We start from the raw sequence: 22964 nt of genomic DNA on the forward strand, positions 1-22964 counted from the left end.
ACTAATCAAAAACAAAATATAAAAGAATGTGACACATAAGACTTGTAAGGAAAGATAAGGACCATGAATAACAGAGTAGGAGACGGGAGAAACAGCAAATAAGAAGCATGAAACTTTTTAGTGCTACTGTTGGTATGTGTTAGTCGTGTCTATTGCACCCACGAACAAATGTATTTGCTGTTTCAGAACCATTGGTCTGTTCCATCAATGCTCAAAGTAAGTTTACTGTAAATGGAAAAAAATCGTTAAAGAAACTTTTCTCCACAGTAGTTTTACTTATTTATTCCTTTTGCTGCTTTCTTTTAAAAAAACAATATTGGTAGGAGAAAACTTGCTTATAAAGGGAAGCTTTACTTCACATTGGCTTATTTTAAATGGTATCTGGATATTTCTTGCCAGTTTTTAATATGTTGTTTATTCATATACGTATGAAAAAAATTCAGATATGCTAATATTTAAATAACATGATGCATGCCTTAATTGTTTATAAATGTGACAAATCAAACACTATCTGCCTATGCAAAACTAACTTATACGTTATATGTAAGGCTTTTTAGATGGTAAAGCTAAGTCATTAAATTTTTTCATAAAATGTGCATAACCTGTGTTTAAGTAGTACAATGTCATCAAATAAATTAATGTCAAAATGCACCAAAAACAAAAGTTTTGGAATTCTTATTGAGCGTTTCTCATTTTAAAGTCACATTAAATGTGAGACACAAAATGAAGTAAGTTTATGTTAATTTCTAGTGACATAGATTTACTCTTTCTTTAATATGTGTTTCACCATGAATTCTCAATTCTCACAATATTCTCTACAAAATTAAGTTATGACTATATTGTGAATCACATTCCAAGTTGCATATGTATATTTAGTAATTTTTCCAGTCTTTTAAAACTCTGTAACATTTCTTTTACAAAAACAAAAAACAAAACAAAATACCCTTGTGTCTATATTTTATAAATGCTTGACTACTTTAGGATTGGATTTTCTTTTAAAAACATAATCTACAATAGCAGGTTTCTTTTTTGTTAAAGGTAGACAAACAGTGGATAGAAGGATAAAATAAACGTGCTCCTTTTTGACAGAGGGAAAAAAAAGCTGAAAATTCACAAGGCCATTAAAAAGTCTTAGAAAGGGAGTTACTCTAGAAACATTTCTGCATGTGCAGTCTCTGTCTATTCTGGCCCTGCGAAATTAACTGAGTGAGAAAAATGGTTCTCTTTCATGTTCATCTTCCTTGTGTCTAACTCAAAATTGGAGCAAATGAACATGCAGTCATTTATATATAACTGTCAGTAGCACCCCAAAGCATATATTTTTTGAATTAAAAATGGCAAGCCGAGATTAGAGCAAAGAGAAAATTGAATGGCAAAGTATTATTGTATGTCTTGCTTCATAAATTTAATCCATTACCTTATTCTCATATTTCTCATACCTACTCCTGTCCTGTCTTCAGCTGCCACAAAAAAAAAAAGATCAAGCTACATATGAGTATACACTTAATAAATTCAAATTTCTGATCATGGGCAGAGTTTGATTTAGCCAAATTCCAAATTTTCTATCTCAAGTTATGGATGAATTACATTAAAACCAAGAATATATTTCTTATAAAATTTGGCTAAAAATATTAAGGTGGAGTGAGTCCATAGTTATTTAATGTTTTACTACCATTTCTCATGAAACGTGATTCCCATGACAACTGCCTATGCTCTCAAGTTTCATTGCTTGACACACTAAAACTAGAAAATCCACTCTTTTTTATTATTAGTGAATCACCGTGAAGCATAGTTGCAGACTTATAAACTTTTGTGCTTTTGTTTCAGTCATACAATGATTGAGTACCCATCCCTGAACCAGTGCCCATTCTCCACCACCAACTATCCCAGTATATCCCTCTCCCCAGCCCCCCCCCCCACCACACACACCGCCTCTGTGGCAGGGCATTCCATTTTGTTCTCTCTCTTCTTTTGGGTGTTGTGGTTTGCAATAGAGGTATTGAATGGCCATCGTGTTTGGTCTATATTCTACTTTCAGCACGCATCTCCCATCCCGAGTAGGTCCTCCAAACACCCTTTACTTGGTCTCCCTTTCTCTATATGAGCTGCCTTTTCCCCTAGCACATGAGGCTGGCTTCCAAGCCATGGAGCAAACCTCCTTGCATTTATCTCTACAATTCTTGGGTGTTAGTCTCCCATTCTGTTATTTTGTATTCCACAGATAAGTGTAATCTCCACTCTTAATTACAGTCTTTAAAGTGTTCAGCTCAAAAATTCAAGAACAAAGTATTGAAGGAACAAGTACAATGACTAATACAACAAAGGACACAATTTGTTGAATATAACATGAATATTAAATTCGTAATCCAATGTCAGAGTCATTCTTAAAGGCTTCACTCACAAAGCTATATAAATTATAGGAGCAAATAGATGAGAATTTTGAATAAATATAAGCATAAGTTCCATGTATTTAATATCTAATCACCTCTTCTTTTTTCAAATCAATATACATTTCACATTAATAATAAAAGGAACAGAGGCTGGAATGATAGCATATCAGGTAAGGCCTTGCATACAACAGAACAAGATTTGATCCCGAAAACAAGATACGTTACCCTGAAATCTGCCAGGAATGAATCATGCGCACAGACAGTAGTAATTCCTGAGCACTTCTAGGAGAGTTCCCACCCTCAATACAAGAAATGCAAAAATAAAAATATTTTTTAAAGAATGCTTATATATTATACTTATATAACAGGTATTCAACTCTATATGAATAGATTCACAAGTATAGTCCAAAAATATATAAAGTTAACAAAAAAATTAAATGGGGCTAACATTTTCTCTCCCATGTCACTTCCTCTCTCTCTCTCTCCCTCTCTCTGTTATTTCTCTGTTTCTCTCTCATTTTCTTTTTCCCTCTCCCTCATCAATGCACAGGCAAGTCTATCTTAAAAATGCCTCAGAACACATTTCAGAATAGTTATATAGCTTAAGAGAAAAGAAAAAAAAACTTTATAAGAAAGTTGTTGCTTTTCAGAAATTTTACAAAATTTTCTCAATACTTTTCAATATTACTTCAGCAGTTCTAGTGAGTTGTTTTGACTAATATGCCTGTCATTCAAAAAAATAAACTTATTTTGGATTATGATGGTTACTTATGGATGGATGCCACAAAGCAAAAGCAGGAACACAGCAACTAATTAGAGAAATTAGATGGTGTATGCTGCCTGAATCCCTAAAGAGAATTCTTCTGTGCGTATAATTTAATTTAAAGGGACAAAAATAATTTTGTATATTTTTGTTTTATAAAACACAATGGATATATTCAATCATCCTAAATCTTCAATCCTTCTAGACAATTTGTGTCAGAAACCACATGAACCTGTCAAGAACATGTGTAAATTAGATCATTCCAACACATTCCAAAATAGAAAATGCACATAACCAATTGTAAATAATGACTGTCTCTTTACAAGAAAGCGCAAGAGTGCTTGATAGAGCAATCACAGATGCAACAGCTTTTGCAATCAAAACCTACGCAAGCAGAAAGGCTAAAATGTAGTGTTTGTGAAATTTTAGAAAAAAAAAACTTAACAGGTTCAATATGTTTTATTCTTTAAAAATAATAAAGATAGTTTCTACATTGTGATTAGATAGATACTGTAATGTAATTTGAATATACACATGTAATTTGTATATTGAATATACAATGTAATTGTCAATTGAATATACAATGTAATTTGAATCAATGGATTTTTTTAGACATTAATTTGTTTTATTTAAGAGAAAAATAATTCAGTTTAGTGAAAACTATTCTTAAGTTTAAGCTTCCTAACTAAGGATACCTATATATAGTGTGGTCTTGGTTTTGTTTGGGGGCACATCTGTTGATGCTCAAGGTTTACTCCTGGCTGTGCACTAAGGAATTACTCCTTACTCTGTTTGAGGATATCTATGTAGTGTTGAAGATTGAACCCAGATTGGTCATGTGCAAGGCAAGCTCTCTACCCACTGTACTATCTTTTTGGCCCCTCCTTCATATTTTTAAATATAATTAAAACATATTATGAAAATTGAAATTTTTTGTCTCATTTTAAAGATATAATTGCAGAAAGATTATAAATAATTATACACTAAAATAATGACATTCTTAAAAATTATAAAAAAGCAGTCCAAACTCGTCGGTCTTCTTAACATACATTTTCATTGAAACTTATTCAGAAAGAAAACAATATATACACTAAGGATCATTTTGTTCAGGTTTTCATTGCTTTTTTTTTTAATTGGAGGCCGCACACACTGATACGTAGACCTTACCCCGACTGTGCTCAGAAATCACTCTAGGAAGTGCTTGGCAAAATATATACCCTGTCAGGGATTGAACTGGGGTGGGTCTCATAAAAACAAACGTGTTATTTATCTATGCAGTACCTCTCTGCCTTCTAGGGAGATTTCAAACTTTAAGTCTTACAATTAAGACGTTTTAGCCTGGTTTTATTGTCTTTTTTTTTTTTTGGAGGGGGACGGGGGTCTCCCAGCATCCCTCAGGGCAGGGCCTTCTCCTGACACTGCCCAGAGAACCAGACGTGGTGCCAAGCATCAAAGTGGGATTTGACTAGTGCAACACAAGAGCAAGGCAAGAGCCTTTACTGCTGCGCACTCACTCTGTTCCTGTCTAAGCGTGAGGAAAGCACCAGGCACATTCAGGGGGCGGAATCTCGTACGAAACAGCTGACACGTATTCTAATATCAGCGAGGCCACCAAAACCAGTCAAGAGTTACTAAGAATATATGTAAACAAAATGACGTGGTACTGTAAAAGTGAAGCTGACACAACAGGTAGGGGTTTTTTATAAATTAAAAAATTCAGGTGAATGTCACAGAGTCAGAACATCTTGGAATCATCCAGAGCCATTGGGGACCCCAAAGGAGAAATTCAGCAGTTCTTCCTTGATAAAGCCCTTAGCGAAAGAGCCCAGCGCAGCTTGGAAAAGATCCTACAAGACCAGCTTTACAAGATACAGCTAATGTTTCACTTTGTCACAGAGTTAGCCCTCTCCTTGGGTGTACTTATTTTCTCTTTAACCTTATGGGAAGCACCCATTTCTGGAGGTCATTTGCATCCCAATTTGGGGTCTGGCATTCCTCTGGGATGCTCTCTTCTTTGTCTCTAGAGAAACCTGCAGATGCTCCAGCATGCCCTCCTCTTTTCTCCCTCTTAGTTCCCGAATAAAAACCTTTGCTTCTTGAAGGTCTTTTCTGGGTAAATAGACAATCAAAAACCTCGATGTAGGGACAGCTTTTTTGCCCGTTTTCCAGACAAGCTCCTAAAGGCTATTCTGAATCCTTGCAGTCCTGGGTGAGGTCCAAGAGACCACCAAGTAGGAAGATGGTAATAGCACAATCTCTCTGTTATCTTTCTTTCCCATGAACGTAATAAAATCCACATTCGACAAGAGGTCAAGAAGCATGGAGAAACTGCAGTTGATGAAATAAACATACATTGCTAGTTGTCTGAAATTACTGAGCCATGCAAATTGTAAGATACTAAAAGTGGAAACTGATTCCTGTACTGAAATTTGCATTTTTTCTGTAATAGTATCTTTCCTAATGATGCATTCCAATTACAATTAAAAGAAGAAACGTGTAAGATTATGGCATATATGTTAATTTCTATATATTTTTAAAGGGCACTATAGGAGGGATTGCATATCTCATGACCAATGACAGAATCACAAGAAATTCATCTATATCCCAACTTCCTAAATGATTTGGTGAAAATTTCTCTGTAAATGTGTTACTTCCTTATGACTTTGAACTGTTGATTTCCAGTTTCTTTCAAAATAACATTCGGGAGGCTCCAGAGATAGTGCAAGGGACTAAAGTACTCATGCTGCCCTTTCACACTTGGTTCGATCCCCAGTATTATATAATGGTCGCTGGAGCACTGTCATGAATGATCCTGAACACAGAACCAAAGTAAGTTCTGAGTACCACCCACACGCACCCCACCTCCAATTATAAAATAGCATCTTGTACTTTAATGTTTACCTTTAAGATCTTATATTTTCTTAATTTTTATCCTAAATTTATGCCCCCCCTTTACTCGTGAAATGGTCCTCTCCTCACTCAGTTACATACTTACATTTCCATGTCACTTGTCACTTGTCATTCTGTTGATCTTTGAATTGCTCGAGCAGGTGCCAGTAACATCTCCATTTGTCCCTGTCGAGTGCTAGTGTAGCCCAATGATATCTGCTCACTCCAGGAATGGGAAGAGCCTTAAACCGTTCATTCAGGGTTTTGACGAAGAAGTCTGACCATATCCTTGGTGGGCAACCATGCGGTCTTTTGACGTCCAATGGAATCCAGTCGGTAACAGCTCTCGTCCAGCAGTCGTCTCTGAATTGTCTCAGTACAGTAACAACAATGGGCTCAGTACATTTCCATAAGAATGGAAAAATAAAGAATTAAAACCTGTATCAGTAGAAATAATCCTCCTGGAACATTCTGCTCCTGTGTTCATCTGATGACGTTGTGCTCTTTTTAGTTTAAATTAAAGTATAATTGATGTTCACCTACTTCTGATCACATTAGTACAGAATGTAATTTTCATCTTTATATTTAAACCTACCAGGAACTTATCAATGTCATCTACAGTAGAGAATTGATCATTATACATGTATATGAATATATATAGCTACTTAATATTTGCTTCACATGCACTAATGTAACTAAAAGACTTAAATGAACAAGTACAACACTTGTGAAAATCAGGTTTATAAAAATTTAGAAGAGATCCGGGATGTTATTCATAGCCAAAATATGCCAATCTAAGTGCTGTGTGTGGGTTCTATGCTGACAGAAAGTTGCTGGCTAGGATGAAAAAATTAGACAAGTGTTAGAGATTTGAGTATAAGAGCAGAAAGAATGATGGGTATTGTAGTACTAGTAGGCAAAATGGAATATAGGTTAGACAATTCAAAGTTAGTATGTCTTTTGTATTTATAGGAACTTACTTGGAAGTTATATACACATTATCAAAAGAATCATAAAAATACTTAAGTAGTAAAAAAATTTTTTTAAATAGGGGCTGGAGAAATAGTACAGTGCGGAAGGGTCCTCACATTTTGCACAGCTAAGCCGAGTTCTATCCCTGACATCACATATGGACCCTCTCTGTCCTGAGGGCAGTGATCCCTGAGCACAGAGCCAGGAGTAAGGCCTGAGCACTGCTGGGTTTGATCCAAAAAAAAAAAAATTAGGCGCATGAAACAGTAAAAATGGAAGCTAAGGTGTTGGACTATAAAGAAAAAAATAAAAGAAGAAAATTTTTTATGGTTAGAATTTGCATGAACTCTCTCCAGAAAATTTACTTTTAATGATATGTATTTACTTTTTAATGACAGAATCACAAAAAACATTATTTTTATTACAATTTATTAAATGATTTGGTGAAAACTTCCTGCAAATGTATTACTTCCTTACCACTTTGAACTGTTGATTTCCAACTTCCTTTAAAATAATATCTGGGAGGCTTCAGAGATAGTGCAGAAGAGTTAAAGTCCTTAAGATGGCTTCATTATAGACAGATATACTTAGGTCTATTTTGACAGTCTCTGACTTATAATTTAGAGATTTTTAGATCATTAAGATTTGATGTAATTGTTGGTGATTAGTTTAAATCTCCTATTGCTGTGTAATTGCATATTGTTTGTTTTTTATTTATATTTATTCTCTATTCTTTTAAATATATTTAAATTATAACATAGCTTTTTACCTTATTTTGGCATGTTATCTAGAAAACAATTTTCTTATTTTAATAGTTGTTTTAGTATTAGATAATCTGTAAAAAATAGCATCTCTTGGGGCTGGAACGACAGTACAGCAGGGAGGGCATTTGCATGTGGCCAACCTGGGTTTGATTCCCAACATCCTATATGGTTCCCCAAGCACTGACAGGAGTAATTCCTGAGTACAAAGCCAGGAGTAACCCCTGTGCATCGCCAAGTGTGGCCCAAAGAGAAAAAAAAAAAAAGCATCTCTTAAAATAATATTATGGCACTTTATGTACTTGAAATGTTAAAGATTATAATTTTATTCCCCTAATTCTCAATTTTGTGCTATTTTCTTATATTTTACTTTTGTAGTTTATTAATCATATAATACATTCCTTATTATTTCATACTAAACAAGTATTCCTCAAAGTATTTTTTAAACTACAAAAAACATTTTATTTATCAGAATATTAAACATTCTAGTTCCATTTAAAAAACTTCTTTTTGTAGACCCATGTATAAGTTTCTTATTATTTTCCTTTTGCCTGAAGGGCTTTAAAATTTTTGAAAATAGTACAGGTGGCTTATTCTTATTATCATTTTTTTGCATGTTGAAGACTTTACTTCAGTTTTATTTTTGAAATATCTTTTTTGCTGAAATAACATTCTGAGTTGATACTTTTTTCTCAACCTTTAAAGATGTCATTCCCTTTCTTCTGGCTTAAATTACTGTTGACAACATAGCTGCTCTCAACCTTATTTTTATTCCTAATTCAGAATTTTAATTATTTTCTTTTTATGATATCTTAAACAAAATGTACATGATTTTCCAAACTGTAGTTTGTTTCTTCTTTATTATAGATGTTCATTGAAATATTGAAATTTGAAATTTATAATATCGATTTACTGTTTTGTTTCTTTTTTTAATTTTTAAGGAAGTAATGTATCATATACACTTAAAAGAGAATATTCAAGGGAAATTTTCTAGACAATGGAGAATTGGGCTTTTGGTTCAATGTGAGGGCCTGGAGCTACCGTACTGGTCAGGGCCTGTGTCAGTATTCGGGGTCACGTTGGTAGTGCTATCAGGCCTCGGGGGCTATTCCTGGTCAAGTCCTGTGGACCATCTAGCTTCAGGAATCAGTTGAGCCTGGTTTAGGTGCCTGATTCATGGGAACCCTAACTGCTGTGCTATCAACTGATCATGACTTAATACTACATATTGTTCCTTCTTTTCCCTTTTTAGGGGATGTTTAAATCAAATGATATTGACTTCTTCCTTGTCCTTCATTTAGTCCAGTACACATTTTTATTGCAGGAACCAAACTTTTCATCCTTAGTAAATTTTTTGACACTCTTAAATCTATTATCTCAATAGCAGATTCACACTTCTTTTCTGAAAATATGGAACATATTTCTTCATGTATCACATATGATTTTATGCCCTTGTTTACCAGACCTTTCTGCTCTGTCATCCACACCTTTTTCAAATGTGTAAAAATTTACTTTTTTCCCCCAATGAGTATGTATTAAACATCTTTATTTCTTTGCAGACCAGGTGGCCTGTTTTGTTTTGTGGTAAAAAATGTCAAGCTATGTATCTACATTATTGGTGCATGGAGTTGTTTTTAACTTCTACACATACTTTTTATTGTGTTTTCTATGGTTTATAATTGAGTTGCTACTAACAGTTTGACCCTTTGACATTTTCTTTTAAGCTTTATTAGGTGATTTGAGAAATTTTTTCATCTAAATTTGGCACTAGGAGACAATGTCAATTTTTTAAATAGACTCTAGTTAAGATCTTTTATTTTTCTTTTTGTGGGGGGGCACACCCAGCAACACACAGGGGTTACTCCTGGTTCACTTAGGAATTTCTCCCTGGCAGTGCTCAGGGGACCATATGGGGTGGTGGAAATCAAACCTGGGTTGGCCGCATGCAAGGCAAATGCCCTACCTACTGTGCTATCGCTCCAGCTCCTCTAGTTAAGACCTTGTACGTTAAAATATCAGACCAATCTACTTAATGCCATGTACAAAAGTCAGGTCAAAGTGGATTAAAGATCTCAACATCAGACCAGAATCCATAAGGTACGTGGAAAACAAGGTAGGCAATACCCTCCACAACATTGAAGCTAAAGGTATTTTCAAAGAGAACACCACTTGGCCAAGTGTTTAAACAAAAAAAGAAAAGATGAAGATCCTCTCATGGCTGCTGCTCCTGCTGGACACCTGTGTGCGTTCAGTAGCCCTGAGCCGCCTCCCCGCATCCCCACCTCCCCACCTCCCCAGGGGCCCCCAACAGAGACACAGAGAGACAGGTAGATGGGGAGGCTGGGGACCACAGTCAGATGGTGAAAATGGCCCCCTTAATGCACAGTTGCTAGCATACTTATAGAACATCTGAAGGGGGGCTGAGGTAAGCACAGGTGTGTAATGGTCATTTATATAGATAAACATTTGGCAGAGGAAATTCTTTTAGGGAGATCAACTCAAGGAGACGCACTGTCTCCCAGGGGCAACTGTATTGCTTTTATGTTTCCCTCTAATTGTATTAAATTATCAATACTAGCAGTTGTTTGGATAAACACAGCAAGAGGCAAAGATCCCAACACTTAGTTCTCTTGGCTGAGAGCAAACAGGGTTTTAAACTTGGTTGTCTGGGCTCTGAGTCCAAGCAAGACTTTTACCATAAATTCCAGACTAAGTCCTCAGGCCAGTTCAGCTAGTCCTTCCCCAAGGGGTCCTGTCTCTAAAGTTGTAACAGTTTGCATGAAAACCATGCATTTATGCTTTCTAGAATGTCCCATTTCGCTGCCAGGTAGTTTTGCCACTCGCTCTGGGTCCATCCCAGTCCCACGGCGGGACCTCCCCTTTGGGGTGTCAGGAACTACAGAAACTGAAGCCTGAGTCAAGTAGTTATGATCAAGTAATTATGCCCAGGGACAGATATATTTCAGAGTCAATCAACTCCCAAATATTAGGAGCACAGCATTAATGGTCTTTCTTTGTTTAAACCAAAGAACATTGCTCTATGGTAATGTATAAAAAGGCTATAGGGGAAGCAGAAAAGCAAGTACAAATATACACTTTGTACAGCACTTCAAATACAAAGCAGTACCAATAGGAGTTCAGAATTACCAGGATGTTTTGTTTTATAAGCAATTGAGATTAACATGGGGGATTGTGACAATGCGAGGGAAATAACAAATAAGCTTTAACTAAATTAGGGATGCTAGCAAGGGTAATATAAATTCCTCTAGGAGGAGGAAAGGAGACAATTCACTGAATAAGCCTAAAGCACTTAGGGTTAATATCCAACACAAAGGGGAGGTTGAAAATAGAGTTTGGCTAAATTAAGGATGTTTGCAAGGTCATGGTAAGCTTCTCTGGGAGGAGGAAAGGGGCAATTCACTGATAAAACCTAAGGCACTTAGGATTGATATCCAACAGCCAAGCAAGTGAAAACAGAGATAAACAAGTGGGACTACTTTAAACTGAGAAGCTTCTTCACCTCAAAAGAAAAAGTGACCAAAATACAAAGACAGCCAAAAGAATGGGAAATCTGTATACACATCTGATAAGGGGTTGATATAAAGGATATACAAGGCACTGGTTGAACTCTACAAGAAGAAAACTCCCAACTCCATCAAAAAATGGGGGATGGAAATGAAGAGAAATTTTCGCAAAGAAGAAATTTGAAAGGCTAAAAGACACATGAGAAAGTGCTCTACGTCACTAGTCATCAGGGAGATGCAGATTAAAAGAACAATGAGATATCATTTCACACCACAGAGACTGGCCCACATCCAAAAGAACAAAAGCATGGCGTGGATGTGGGGAGAAAGGGACTCTCCTTCATTGTTGGTGGGAATGCCGACTGGTTCAGCCCTTTTGGAAAACAATATGGTTGATTCTCAAAAAATTAGAAATTGAGCTCCCATTTGACCTAGCAATATCACTCCTGGGAATATATCCCAGAGAGGCAAAAAGGTATGGTAGAAATGACATCTGCATTTCTATGTTCATTGCTGCACTGTTTACAATAGCCAAAATCTGGAAAAAAAACAGAGTGCCCCAAAACAGATGACAGGTTAAAGAAACTTTGGTACATCTACACAATGGAGTACTATGCAGCTGTTAGAAAAGATGAAGTCATGAAATTATATAAGTGGACATACATGGAAAGTATCATGTTAAGTGAAATGAGTGAGAAGGAGAGGGACAAACATAGAAAGATTTCTCATCTGTGGAATATAAAATAATATAGTGGAAGACTAACACCCAATAGTTGTAGAGATAAGGATTAAGAGGTCTGCCCCACAGCTTGAAACTCGCCTCACATGCTGGGGAAAAAGGCAGCTTAGAGAAAGGAACACCAACTAGAGAATATCGGGAGGACCCATTCGGGTTGGAAGATGCGAGCTGAAAGTAGACTATAGACTGAACATGATGGCCACTCAATACCTCTATTGCAAACTACAACACCCAAAAGGAGAGAGAACAAAGGGGAATGCCCTGACACAGAGGCAGGGTGGGGTGGTGGGAGTTGGGGTGGGGGTGGTGAGAGGGATATGGAAATCATTGGTGGAAGTGAATGGGCACTGGTGGAGGGATGGGTAAAGGATCACTGTAGGAGTAAAATGCAAACACAAAAGTTCATAAGTCTGTAACTGTACATCACAGTGATTCTCTAATAAAAAATTTAAAAAAATAACTAAAAGTAAAATAATAATTAAATAAATAAATAAATAAATAAATAAATATTGACCAATAAGATGAAAAAAATATCAGAACAGTCTGACTGATAGAAATGTAAGATGTATGAGTATGAATAATCTACAATATCAGCCAGTTTGACATTTATGGAATTTTTTGTTGGTTTGTTTTAAGATTTCTCCTAAGAATGTACTAATGAGCACTCAGGTGTATAATTGAAGGTACAGCACATCTTGCGCTCTGTCACTCTGTGTCTCTGCCTCTGTGTTACTGAATTTGTGTCTATCTCTTTGTTTTCTTCATCTCTGTGTCTTTATTTGCTTGTGTTATTGTGTCTGTGCCTGTATTTTATCTCTCTCTGCATCTCTCATTTATCTATTTTTCTTCTTGAATTCTAGTCACTTGAATTCTAATCACTCAATGATATTTCTTCCACTGAAAGATAGAGAGAGATACAGCCTCAAGGTCGTGTGCTTTAACCTGTAAGCTACCTTTCACTTGCACCTGGAACAATATTTATTCTCAAATTTATTGTCAAGACCTGACACATCACTTTGCCAAATTAAAGGTATATTTTGTTTCTAAGCCATTCAAATAGAGATGCTTAATTTCAAGTAAGTTTAAAATTGGTTCATGAGAATGATGAAGACCAATTTACAAATGTGAAGGGGAAAAGTAAAAATAAATAATTTAATCTTCTAGGCAATGAGTTAAAGGAAAGAATCTAGAACATTGTGTATTCTTTAAGATTCACAATTCTTTCTTTTTTTAAAATTCTTTTTATTTCTTTTTTTTTTTTTTTTGCTTTTTGGGTCACACCTGGTGATGCACAGGGGTTACTCCTGGCTCTGCACTCAGGAATTACCCCTGGCCGTTCTCAGGGAACCATATGGGATGCTGGGATTTGAACCCGGGTCGGCCGCGTGCAAGGCAAACGCCCTACCCGCTGTGCTATCTCTCCAGCCACTCTTTTTTTTAAATTCTTAAGTAATTATTATTATTTTGCTTTTTGGCTTGGGCCCACACCTGGTGTTCAGGACTTATTTCTGTCTGCACCCAGGGATCCCTCCTGGGGGCTCAGGACCATATGTGATGCCAGGGATTCAACCCTCGTGTACCACATGCAAAGCAGCTACATAGATGCCGAACTATCACTTAGGTCCTGATCCTCACAGTTATTGCTTATGGCTTTCTTTAACAACCTGTTTGGTTGTCATTTTTGTTTACTCTAGCTTTATTTGACTTATTTATGAAAATTCCAAAGGCACTGGGGCTGGAGCAATAGTACAGTGGGTAGGGTGTTTGCCTTGCACGCAGCTGACCCAGATTCAATTCCCAGCATCCCAGAATCCCAGAGCACTGCCAGGAGTGATTCCTGAGTGCAGAGCCAGGAGTCAGCCCTGAGCATCGTTGGGTGTGACCCAAAAAGCCTCCCCCCAAAAAACAAGAAAGAAAGAAAATTCCAAAGGCAACAGAAATTGAGAACTGATTTTCAGTAGAAATATTAACAGTGTGGTGGAGGTGTGGGGGAGATAGAATTGGTGGGGGTCAGTGAACAATGTTTGAAGGAAGAAAAGAACTTTGGCAGAGTTTATGGGGCTAGAATGATTTCTGCAAAGAACCCTACCATTAGAGTATTCTAAATAATGAATTCTATTAATTTTGTTTGCATCTTAATCTCTCCCCTAACACCCACATCATCTAATCAAAATGTAAACAACTTTTATTATTTATTTGTGTGTGTTTTGGGTCTTACCCCATGATACTTAGGGCTTACTCCTGCTTCATTGCTCAGGGATTAATCCTGGAATTGCTCAGATAGCCATCTGTGGTGCGGGGGATATGACCTGGGCTAGCCATCTATAAGGCAAAGACCCTGATTGCTCTACTATCTTTCCAGTCCCCCAAAGTTAAATATATTTAAATATTAATGTTTAGAGAGTATTATTACGATATAGTATATTTGGGAAGAATATGTACTTGGTCAGTATATTGTTGATATTAACAGAATCAGACATTCAAGTGGGAAACTCTTAATAGAGAGATCTCTCATAATCACTGAAAATAAATTTAAAATATAATTAAAAAGTGTTTTCCAATGTTCTATTTTTCAGAAACTGAACTATAATTCATGTAATCTAAGATTTGGAAATATAATGTAAATAATTATTATTGATAAACATATTTATTTTTAATAAGTGATTCTTGTTTGATTCAGGAAACCTGCAAGGGGGCCAGCCCCAGGCCCTGCAAAATCAGGGGATGTTCTCAGTTGAAGCCCCTCTCCCCAGTGTGGAGTTTCAGAGCTCCAATCAGTAGACTCAGTATCTACTGAGTATCTACTACTCAATATCTGCTCAGTATCTACTACTCCAATCAGTAGCTGCAGCCACTGACGACAGGAACCTCAGCTTTGGATAATTCCTGCCCTGATATATCACTAGAACCCCTGCCCGGTGTCTCTACAAATTAAATTCTGGTGTAAAGGAACCTATCCCACAAGGCACTGTGGGCCTACTCTTAGGGAGAAGCAGTTTCACTGCGAAGGGAATTACTGTTCGTACTGGGGTCACTGATTGGATTATGCTGGTGAAATAGTAATTGTTATCACAAAAGTTCATAAGTCTGTAACTGTACATCACAGTGATTCTCTAATAAAAAATTTTAAAAAATAACTAAAAGTAAAATAATAATTAAATAAATAAATAAATAAATATTGACCAATAAGATGAAAAAAAATCAGAACAGTCTGACTGATAGAAATGTAAGATGTATGAGTATGAATAATCTACAATATCAGCCAGTTTGACATTTATGTCAAAAACAGTAACAACAAGTCTCATGATGGAGACATTACTGGTGCCCGCTCAAGCAAATCTGTGAGCAAATCGATGAACTTTTTTCTGCAATGAAAATTGTTACCAATATTAAACAAAATGTTTCCTGAAATGGACTGGAGATAAAGGACAGGCTGTAAGAGATATGTCTTGAGTGGAGCTGATTTTCCTGAGGTCCCTGGCACACCATGATCCTCCCAGCATCAAGCATCCCTGCAGCAGCCCTGGCAGCCTCGGGGCACTGCTGAGTGGTCTAGTGGCCCTAAACACTGCTGGAGGGGTCTGGTCAATTCTCAATATCACAGGGTCTAAACAACTAATTCAGTGTTGTTTCACATTTTATTGACAATATAATTGACTATTTCAATTTGAAATTGGATCATTTAAAATTATGAACCAAAGGTATGTGTGACTGTGTATGCTTATGGATATACACAAAAGCATGTCTTTTATATCCTGCATTTATACATACTAAAGTGTGCCCCAAAATTGGGTTTTATTATTTTAATACAGGCATAGTCAATGCCCAAGTATTCTAAATAGGAAAATAGCATTATTACACTTCTGTCCATTAATTTTTGGCAGAAAACCAAATACCGTCACTTCAAGTAATTGTCAGTATTCACAAACAAAATGCTCGTTTTCTCTTATTTCTTGTTATTTCCTATTCATCCAAAGATAAATTATGTCTGTGGTACTTTGTGGCATTGCATGATTTAGCAGAAGACTGGATGAAGAACTCCTAAATCTCTAACCACATGTTCTTTATGTAATGTTTATACAAAGAGAAAAGTACAACAGAAATTCACAAGATGTACTGATTCATAAGATGTACTGATGTACTGTATTCACAAGATGTACTGTATATTTGTTACTTTTACGTTTAAATGACTTGTTCACAGAGTTATAATCTAAGTCTCAAACTTACTATTACAATTCAAATTGGCTTAAATCACTGTCACTGTCATCCCGTTGCTCATAGATTTGTTCGAGGGGACACCAGTAACGTCTCTCATTTAGAGACTTATTGTTACTGTTTTTGGCATATCCAATACGCACGAGTAGCTTGCCAGGCTCTGCCTCGAGGGTTCCATACTCTCAGTAGCCTGCAAGCTCTCCGAGAAGGGCAGAGGAATCTAACACGGGTTGGCCGTGTGAAAGGAGAAAGCCCAACCGCTGTGCTATCACTCCAGCCCATTGGCTTAAATACATAATAAAAATCTGTTAGTACTATATGAAACTTATATTTTATAACATAACATACATTTATGGCTTAGTTTTGCTATTATAAATGTGACATGAGTTTATTTAGAAATATAGAAAACAGTGAAGTATAAAAAATACTATAGAAGTTAGAGAGAATAACAATTATATACATTCTATTTAATATATTTCCTTTAGCCATTATTTTTGCTTGTTTTAGATGTGAATATTTGCACATAATTTTCAGAAATTGTAGACCACTTTATGTCTACAGCTATGCATAGTGATTTTTCACTTATAATCATGACATCACATTATATTTTTATAGACTGCACAATAACATTTATTTCATTGCTCTCTTCAGATAGCCCTTTGCAATTTTCAAGTTTGTGGTTATTTTAGACAACAATTATTTCATTATGTAGTCTTGGCAATAAACATTTCTGTTAATTGTTAATCCCAATTTAATTATAATTTTAAGATAAATTTATAACGTTTAATTATGAAATTGAAGTTAGTATTATTTATTTACAGATTTGTAGCTTTCACACAAGTTATGGTTAATTTCATTCAGACCAGTAACACGAAGAGAATATTGTGTTTGTGTGTCTGGATTTTTATAATTGCTTTAAATGCTTTTATATATTCATCTGTTGTTTCATATAATTTATTGTTTTTTTTGTTTATGTCAAATCTCCATTCAAATTGTGTTTTTTCCCTACTTGTTCTCTTTCTATTTATCATTTCCAGATCATATTAGATTAGTAACATAACATCCTCACCTTTTATGGATATTTACTATCTGCATATGTGTCAGCAAATCATAGTACATTAGGTTGTTATGCAAAAGCATTTGAATTTTTTACATTTAATAATGCTTCTGTATCTTTCATTTTATTCTTTAAATTTAAACATGACGGTTGAGAATAGTGTTAATTATAGAGTTTCAAGCATGTACTATTCCAACACCACACCTTCATGAGAATAAAGTCTTAGATTGAAAAAAAAAAACATAGCCAGAGTTAAAAATTTTTAAAAAAGACATCTCAAACTGGAGTAAAATATTTTGCAACAACTCAGTTGATGAAGACTTAATGTTCAATTTTATAGAACACTTGAAAAACTTAGAAAGAAATAAATGGTTGATCATGGTGGGGAGATAGAGGTTGGAGGAGACAGGTACACAGACACAAACACATGTGGACACATATGTATTAAACTTCAAAATTTAAAATGCTCTAAGTTCAAATTTAAGTAAACAATTTATGTTTTAAGTAAATTGGTTTGAAAGAACAATGAACTGATTTCTTCAAGGTTTCATCATTTTAAATGTGGATAGCGTTTGGGTGGAGAAGGGCTCCCAAGCAGTACTTCAGAGACTGAAGACCCCTTCCTGGAGATTCTTAGCCAACTGGGCCAGTAGTTCATCCACAAAGTAATGGTTTTTGGAACTAGAGTCATCAAAATAACTAACGTTAAATTAGGGTATAGAATGGGATCCTTTCGGATATGTTTCCAATGTAGATGGTGTCCTACAAAACACAAGAAAAGATACTTAGGAGGGGACAACAGGAAAAGGATAAAATTTGTGTTAAGACTTTGGGTTTGTGAGGTAGGACAGTAATTAAGATGTTTGTCTCACATGCAGCTGATCTCAGTTAGATTCTTATCATCATATATGGTCTTCTGAGCACTGCCAAGAATAATCACTGAACAAACTGTCACGGATAAACCCTGAATATAACTAGCTGTGAGCTGGAGTGATAGCACAACGAGTAGGGCGTTTGCCTTGCACACCGCCCATCCAGGTTCAATTCCTCCATCGCTCTCGGAGATCCCAGAAAGCTACCGAGAGTATCTCACCCGCACAGCAGAACCTGGGAAGCTACCCGTGGTGTACTCAATATGCCAAAAACAATAACAAGTCTCACCATGGAGACATTACTGGTGCCTGCTTGAACAAATCATTGTGCAAGGGATGACAATGGCAGTGATACAGTGATGACAAGCTGTGGTCCCAAAACAAATAAACAAAAAACATCACAAAAATTGTTTTCAGAAGGATTCTCTGCAACAAATTTGATTTCGCTGAGGAAAAGAGCCTCAAGAGACACCAAATTTGCATGCACATTGAACTTGAACTTGTAGCTTCAGAGCTGTTGGAAAATAAAGGTCTGTTATCTAAGTCTCCCAGACTTTGTCCTTTTGTGGTCAACTTAGTAGATTAATATAGGCTGCAATTATAAAATTTTTGGTTTTGTTGATGATTTAGAGTGAAACCTGGAATTTTAGATATCATTCTCAAAGTATATTCATGTGGTCATTCAATCTAATTGCATGGCACTTTAAATCTTGGAGGATCTATATTGGAGTACTGTTCCAAGTGATAACTCAGGATAGGAAATTTAAAGAACCACTGAACCTCCAGAACAAAATTTAAAGATTTGTGCTGATCACAGATTTAGGTTGTCTAACAACATTTCAAAAAGTTTTGAGATCAGAGCCACTGTGTGGAGTAGATATGCTGCCTCATGAAGGTTGAACATTGTCCAGAGAGACAAATTAGTTCTTTTTCTTAGAGCCGCACACACAATATTGGTTGAATATAAGTCTCAATCTTGAGTTGAAGCGCTTAAGAGAACACAAATGAATCTAATATCACAGAGTGGGGGTTCTCTGCTTGCCTTATATATCCATGTGATGGATTTCATATGATTTCCACTATTGCATCCCTTTTTATCTCAACCGTCTATCTTCAACTACACTACCTCTGCTTCACTGATGACATCGTTCTAATAACACCAAACATTAGCCAAGCATCACGAATGCTGGCCGACTTAGACCATGAGTGTCGAAAGGTCAGACTGCAGCTGAATCTCACAAAGACAATGTTCATGAGAAACAAACTAGTTCTTGATGTTCCACTTGCCCTCAATGGAACAAACATCTTTGAATGCAGCAGTAATGTGTACCTAGTTCGAGAACTCAGCATGACAAATGACCTGGCACCTGAGCCGCACAGGAGGAAGAGAGCGGCATCAAACACCTTTAAGAGCATCAAAGAAGTTGTTAAGAGGATGAAGAACCTCTGGCTCCTGGTACATCTTTTCAACTCCACCATTCTTCTTCTACTAACATACGCCTCAGAGACCTGGGCCCTACGAAAACAGGATAAGAATGCTATTTGTGTCTCCCAAAGAGGAATCAAAAGATATCACATTTTGCTCAAATGAGAGAAGTAATCTGGAGTTCCGACCTCTGTTGAAAATCAAGAATCAGAAACAATGTCTCATTTGCCAAGGCATCGAAAATCAGATGGGCGGGACATGTAATGTGATTTGGAGATGACCCCTGGACTGTTACTGACTGGATTTCATGGAACGTCAAAAGAATGCCTAGCCACCCACCTACAAGATGGTCAGAGTTCTTCATCAAGAACCTGATCAAATGGTTTGGGGCTCTTCATAGTCCAAGAGTGAATAGACACCATTGAGCTACACTAGCATGTGTGACAGGGATGAATGGAGACATTATGGGTACCTGCTCGAGCAAGTCGATGAGCAATGGAATGACAAGTGACAAGTGATATAAGTGATAACCATTACTGAGAATTAAGTTAGGATGTTCTAGCAGAATATTTCAACAAATTTATTTAAGTGTGTCTAAATAAATATGCCTCCCTCTCCAAGGTTGTATAGGAAAATCTGTTTTGTTTATAAATATCTTAATATATACTATTTTCTCTACAAATGATATAAATATGTTATATTAAAGATATCAGAAAGAAAATTATTATATTAATTCATACAAAGCTTACCAAGTAAACAAATACTATAAGCCAATTACACATTAGTGTTTGGTGAACCAGTAATGAAAACAAACAAACCCCCAAATAAGACAACTGCCTTGTGTTAGAATATCATGAATTAAAGAAGGAAAAGTATGGCATGTTATTTCTTTTTAGTAGTAAATGTACTGAAATATCACGAGGTGGGTAAAGTGAGTGGAACACTGCGGAAGTAGAGGGTATAATGCTGCTAGCAGGTCAACCTGTACCTGTGGGGTGAGTGCATCAGCAGCCTGATGGTGCCTTCAGGCTTCCTGAATCCCCAAAATTGCTGCTATGCCTTTGGCCGAACCCCAACAACTTGGGGCCAAGTTTACCAAGGAATTAAATAGCCCAAAGTTTAGTATGTGGGAGCCACACCCACAAACTACCCCTGGCTGAGCTGTACAAGCTCATTTGCTCCCTATATTCCAGAAACCCATAAATCTCAAAAGAGATCAAAAGCCTCAGTTAGGGTCAGTAGCACGGCATGCTGCAGGTGAGTGGGCATGCCATGTAGAGCATTTGCCAATAGTTTATTTGTCTGAAAAAGATGGAAACAAGTGCCATGATCCAGAGACACACAAAACAATCTCCGAACTGAGCTGCTCACTGCAGAGATGCCTCCGGATTTTAAGTCAGGCCAACTTCACCAGGGTGCCTCAGATGGGAGCAGGCGGCATACCTCCACCTACCTCCTAAAAACCCCAGTGGTAACACCCAAAAGGAGAGAGAGCAAAATGGAATGCCCTGCCACAGAGGTGGGGTGAGGTGGGGGGAGTGAGGGGGTGGGAGGGATGTTGGGACCATTGGTGGTAGAAAATGGGAGCTGGTGAAGGTTTGGAAACTCCCATTGTATGACTGAAACACAAGTATGACAATTTGTAAGTTTGTTGTTGTACCTCACGGTGATTCACTAAAAAAAAATTAAAAAAAAAAAAACAGTGGTTGCCAACTTCCAGAACCCAATGAGAAGTGCAGGCATGCAGGCTCAGTAATGACAAACTCCAGCCTCAAGTTATGGGAGATGCTGGTTCTCCTCATTCCCCCATCCTCATGGGACCCTGGGGATCATGCTCACAGACTGCCTCCAGTTGCTAAGTAAGCTCCTTAAGGGCCATCATCCAGAGACACAAAGAAGACTCTCAGAACTGAGTGGCTCACTGCAGAGATGCCTTTGAACTTTGGTCTGGTTCAACTTCACTGGGGTGCTTGAACAGGGACAGGTAACGTTCCTCCACCTGCCCCTTGAAAACCCCAGCAGCTGCCAACTTTCAGAGCCCAATGGGAAGTGCAGGTACAAGGGTTCAGTGACGACAGGCTCCTGGCCTCAGGGGATAGAAGATGGTCCGGTCCCTCTCACCCCACCCTCCTTTCCCCCACCCCCATTCCCATGGGATCCTGCCTATGGCTGCTGCTTGGGCTCCTTGGGCCTCTGGTCTTAGAGACACCTGGAGGAGTTTCCTAGCTGGGCAACTTGCTGCAGAGTTTTCTCCAGATCCCAATTATCTAAATTGTTTTAGTTCCCAGAGTGCTGTTCCTGGCAGGCAATGCAGGAGAGAGTATGGGTGAAATTGTCTGCCATAGAGGCGAGGGTGGGTGGGAGGGTGGGGGATGCCGGGGACATTGATGTTGGAGAATGTGCACTGGTGGAAGGATAGGTGTTGGATCATTGTGTGGAGCTCAGACACTAGGGGTTTGTGGCAGCATCTCACAGTGATTCAATAAAAAAATAAATTAAAAATATATAATAGGAATAAATAAAATTAAATTAACATTTTGAGTAAAAAAAAAAAGGTAATGTGAAGCACATGCCAGACTCAATAAGCTTGATCAATGGCTGAATGAATGACATTACTTCTGGGTTGGAACAAAAAGAACACTGAGGATGTATGCTCTGGAATATGCCTTTTATTGGGATTTTTTTTTGGAATACACTGGTAGCTCTGTGATTTTCCCTGTTCTGTGCTTGGAAGGATAGGGTCACACCTGGTGAGACTCCAGGCACCATGGGGGGCCAGGGATCAAACTGAACCTCATGCACATAAAATGACTCATTGAGCTGTGGCTCCAGCCAGAAGATGAATAACATAGAGTGGATTAAGTGTAGTATTTTAGCAGAGGCCACAAAGAAGGGTGGGCTAACGACAAGAGGTTTAATGACATGAAATATCATGATATGCCTGAGGAAAAGAAATAGTCCAAAGTGGAAATATGGAGTTAGAGGACAAAGTATATGAGGCAGTAGGAATGGAATCCAGAGGAGAGGTGCTGCATTTGAAGAGGTCCTAGAAGCACTTGGATTTGGGATATGAATATAAATGTGATGGCATTTGTGGCTTAGCAGGTAAGTTTGAGACAACTTGATTTACCTTCTTTAAAATATGTTATTATTTTTGTTTGTTTATGAACCACACCTGGTAGTACTCTAGGCTTACTTGTAGTTCTGGGATCAAGAAACATTGGAGGAACAAATGGAGTGCCAGGGATTGGATGTGGGTTACCCGTATGCAAAGCCAGTCTGCTAGTCACAGCAGTCTCTTCCTCTGGTCTCTTTTTATATCTTTCGGATGGACTTTATGGCTCCTACAGAGGGTG

General features: G+C 37.2%; 1 pseudogene; it reads left to right on the plus strand.

The window, feature by feature from the left end:
- The first annotated feature begins 4877 nt into the window (after positions 1-4877).
- Positions 4878-22964, plus strand: part of LOC101553338 (transcription elongation factor, mitochondrial-like) — a 116894-nt pseudogene continuing 98807 nt past the window's right edge.

The sequence above is a fragment of the Sorex araneus genome, chromosome 5 (genome assembly GCF_027595985.1).
Source record: "Sorex araneus isolate mSorAra2 chromosome 5, mSorAra2.pri, whole genome shotgun sequence".
In the NCBI taxonomy this organism is placed as follows: Eukaryota; Metazoa; Chordata; class Mammalia; order Eulipotyphla; family Soricidae; genus Sorex; species Sorex araneus.